The sequence below is a fragment of the Rhinopithecus roxellana genome, chromosome 5 (assembly GCF_007565055.1).
Source record: "Rhinopithecus roxellana isolate Shanxi Qingling chromosome 5, ASM756505v1, whole genome shotgun sequence".
Classification (NCBI taxonomy): Eukaryota; Metazoa; Chordata; class Mammalia; order Primates; family Cercopithecidae; genus Rhinopithecus; species Rhinopithecus roxellana.
This window is the reverse complement of record NC_044553.1, coordinates 70,756,982-70,761,667: the sequence shown is the minus strand read 5'-3', so window position 1 is coordinate 70,761,667 and position 4,686 is coordinate 70,756,982. Positions and strand designations below refer to the sequence as shown.

The 4,686-nt window shown below is 37.1% G+C and overlaps 1 pseudogene; it reads left to right on the top strand.

The window, feature by feature from the left end:
• Window positions 1-4,026: 4,026 nt before the first annotated feature.
• Window positions 4,027-4,457, top strand: LOC104658399 (annotated as a pseudogene).
• The last annotated feature ends 229 nt before the right edge of the window (window positions 4,458-4,686 follow it).

Sequence of the window (4,686 nt, the reverse complement as noted above, 5' to 3'; positions counted from 1 at the left end):
TAAGTGTCCATTTTTGCTTGGAAACTAAATTAAAAAAAAAAAATCAGAATCTCTACTTGTGCAGTGCCATGGCTCCTGGTAAACACCATAAAACGCTGTTTCCATTTGCTTTACTTTCAATCACTGTGTGACTCCTAGAATTTGAGTTACAATTATTTTTAATTAAATGTGTGAAATTTTAAATGACTTAAATATAACAAAATTTAAGAACAGAAATATAACCTCATCTAGACATAAGTAGTGATAAAGGAGAAAGAGGCTCAAGGAAATTTCAAGTTAAATCTCCCTCGTTTATTGCTACTAAAAATTAAAATCTAAAATTCAAAAATCTAAGTTTGTTACTTTTTCCCCAGAAATAAACACTTTGCCAGAATATAAATGTTCTAATTCACTTGTTGAGAATTTTTGTATGAAAAAAGAAATGTGGTTGGGATATGAAATACTTGGCTTTATTAGATATGCATGGCAGTTATACATTGGAAATACTAGTTCATTCTTTTCCTTAGAAAAATAAAACAGTAGCCTGTTTTTCTGATCAGGAGAGTATTGTTTCTCACTGGCCTTTTGATAACAAAATTATTGGTTGAACTAGAAAACTAGGGTCAGAAAACTCAGTTTAATCTGTTAAAATTGTTATAAACATTATGAAAAGATGGCAAAGTACTTAAATCCAATATCAGTGATGCTTTATATACCTTTACTTAGCTATAATAGTTAACTGCAACAGTTCATTTTCATTTAGAATCTCATGTTTAATATAAACATTTCAAAAACTGCCTTTCTTGTAATTTTAACAAACTACCTGAAAGTGCTCTGTTGGAAATAAAATATGTAAGAAGTTTGCTTTATTTTGTTTCTCATGCATTTCTGATTTTATGACATAACACTGTTATCTCCTGCCTCAGGATACTACCTGGCCTCAGACATAGAATCCTTTAATTGTTTGAGAGGCTTTGAGTAACATTTTACCCTGTAAGATATAGCTGAGTAGACATTTTTCAACCTCTCTTCATACAATCGGTGATTATGTGGTCTTACGCAATGCATGGAACCTTCTTATTAAAGCACTATGAAATTGCCTGCTGACACACATGTCTTGATACCTTTTCTCCTAACAGAATTTGACTCTAAAGTCTCTTGGCTTCTATTTTGCTGTCCTAGGCTTCTTTGAAAACAGACAATAACAACAAAATTTACACTTCCACCTGCCATCTGCTTTCTTTCCTATTAGTAAAAAGCTGGAAACAAAATCAAATCTCAATTAGCTAGGATTTGGGGTAAGAAAAACTCTCAGTGACAAAGTCATTAACTGCATATATTCTATGTACAAAATATGCTTCTCCATTTTACTTTGCTTAAAGTAGTGAAGTTCATTGTCTTTCAAGCACTTCAAGCAATTCAAAAGAATAGCATTACAAACTCAGTCTTCTGCGTTTACATTTAGCATAACAGAACTATGAATCATTTCCACTCAGTTGGTATATTTAATTTTCAAAAAATATTATAAAATGAAGTAACTATTAGTATAAAGATACTTTGAGATGACATTTGATTGCAGTACAAGGTAATTTATTTTACTAGAGTACCTTGAACTAATTGCATTTATTTTTTATTCACGTGCCATTATAACAAACAATTCATCCTATTATAGTAATTTTACCTTTCCCCCCAAACTTGGGAGATATTCCGCATTTTCCTCTAAATTTTGGTAATGTTTCTTAATTACAGGGGAAATATTTCTTTGCCCTTACACCTCCCTTTTGGGAGAATGCTTTGATCTCTCTAGAAGTTTAATTGCATTTCATGGAATGGCTCCTCTTTGCAATTAGGTCTATACTTGTATGCTTCATGTGTTTTCTTTCATGTTTTTATTCAATCATTTCTGTGGCAAATTTTCTGTCTCACCCATGTTTCCTTTCATCTTAGTTTCTGGTAACAGTAACTTCTGAGTAGCCACATTCTTTCATCTGATAAAGATAGACTCTCTGATCATCCTTGAAGTATTTTGGCAAGTTTGTTTTCGATTACTTTAATTGTTCTTCCCTTATACAGATAGTTAATGAATAGCTCAAGTTAAGATACTGTCATATCTCTTGTTGGGTCCATTCTACTAGGAAAGTGATCATCACTGATAGGGTAAGTATAGTCTTACGTTTCCCTGCTCATTAAATAAAATGGGCTAGTTAAACGGTAGTGGAATTATTTGGCTTACTTTTCTGAAAACAAGAAATGAATTTTTGATCATGGTAAGTGGCAGACATCTGTCCAGATTTATGTCCAAAGAGAGAATATTAAAGTTCTAGCCAAATTATAACCCGCTTCTTGGTTTTCTTTCTAAAATGTTCATTCTGCAGTCTCCCCCAAAAACTCAGTATTAGCATTATAGGTCTCTGATACTAAGATAGCAAAGGGCCAGGTATCTTGAGCAAAAAAGAAAGCAGCCAAGTAAATGGAGTCCTGTACACACTGTTTTGTCTGTTATACAAGCAAATCAATTATATTTACAAAGTAAGGTCTAACATTTGGAAATGGGCCAAAAGTTTCATTAGCAACTCTGAATCAAGTTTTAATGGTCCCAAAGATTACCAGTAATATTGGAGAGTCAATTTGCATCTCAGTTTCTCCATCTATAAAGATAAAAACAAAGAAACCCAGCCATAATATCCAATTACCTTAGAGATATATATACATTGGCCAAGGTTTCAGAGATGTGCATAAAAAGGGCTTTCCAAGTGTCTGAAATTATCTTATTTAGTAATGTTTTACACCAAATAAATGCTTAACCAATAAAGTACTCAACTGTAGCTAATTTATTGTTATTCTTTTATTTATTCACTCATCTCTTCAAAAATATTTGTTAAGCCAGAAATTATACTAAGAAATTATACTTAGCACTGTAGATACATAATTGAACAAGAAATACAAAGTCCGAGCTCTTGGTGTAGCTTATATTCTACTTGAGGATTGAGGGAAACAAATGTAAAAGGGTATTTTAATAGTAACTGAGTGGCGGTGCTCTTTAGAGTAAATGGTCCGAGAAGTCCTCTTTAAGAGGGTAAAATTTGGGTCCATTTGAAGCAACAGAGAGTTGTCCAGGCAGAGAAGCATCAAGCAATAAGCCCTGAAGGGGGAAAGAGCTTATTCAGTTTAAAAAAAAAAAAAGAAGAAGAAGAAGACCAAGATGGGTTAAGCGTAGTGAATGAGATAAGACAGTGGTATGAGATGAGGTTTTAGAGGTGCAAAGGGATGTATCATGTCCATCTTAGAAAACACAATAAAGACTTCAGGATTATTCTAACTACAATAGGACACTTCTGTAGAGTTAAGCACGGGTGTCATGATCTAATTTGATTGTCTGCTGTGTAAACAATGAATTCTAGGAACACAGAACAGAAACAAAGGCAATGGGTAGGAGGCTCCTGCAGTCGTGTGAGCGGGCAGGGATGTCAGCCGTAGAGTCGGTAACCACAGCTTTGATTTGTGGTATATTAGAGATGAAGCTTTAAGGCCTCATTATACCTTAGACTTAAGGAGAGATGAGAAAGAAAGAGGAATCAAGATGACATCGAGATTTTCTTGCTTGAACAGCTGAGTAATAGTTGGTGGTGTTGACTCAGATGTGGAGATGGAATTAGGAAGGGCAGAAGGGCAGTGCATCAGGAGTTTAATTTTAACCCTGTCGACTTAAAGCTGCTTGTTAGACATCTAAATGCTGATGTCAAGTAGACAGCTGTATATATGAATATGGCACTCTGATCAAGGCTGAAAACACACATTTAGCAGTAATAACCACATAGATGGAATTGCAAGTGCAGAAAGGGTCACTCAATGGGGGGGAGGGGGGGAAGACTGCCCAGAACAGAGTCCTAGGTCTTTCCAAAATATACAGCCTGAAAAGAGGGGAAAGAGCCAAGCAAGGCGACTCAAGTTAGAAAGGAAACAGGAGCATATCATAACATAGAACTCACAGAATAAAGTTTGAAGAGAAGGGAGGTGGATGACCGTTTAAAATGCTTATGCAGCAAGATGACAGAGGTAAAGCAGAAGAAGTAGACCTTCCGCAAGTTCACTTACCGCGTCGTGGACCTGCACCAGCTGCTGGACTTGTCCTACGAGCAACTTATGCAGCTGTACAGTGCGCTCCAGCAACGGCGGCTGAACCAGGGCCTCGGGCGGAAGCAGCACTCACCACTGAGGCGCCTGCGCAGGGCCAAGAAGGCGGTACCGCCCATGGAGAAGCCGGAAGTGGTGAAGACGCACCTGCAGGACATGATCATCCTGCCCGAGATGGCGGGCAGCGTGGTGGGCGTCTACAACGGTAAGACCTTCAACCAGGTGGAGCTCAAGCCAGAGATGATGGGCCACTACCTGGGCGAGTTCTCCATCCCCTACAAGCCGGTGAAGCACGGCCGGCCGTGCATCGTCGGCGCCACTCCCGCTTCATCCCCCTCAAATAGTGGCTCAGCTAATAAAGGCAGATATATCTCAAAAAAAAAAAAAAAAAAAAAAAAAAAAACAGCTTCTGAAAGATCAAGGAGGTAAGAATTTTCCAAGGTAGAAGTTGTTGTTGGTTTTAATCAAGCTGGTTTATAGGTGTGAATTGGGATGGAAACCTAAGGCGATGAGGAGTAGTTAGGAGAAGCAGGGGCACATTTTTATGCAGCTACGTCTCCACGGTTACTATTA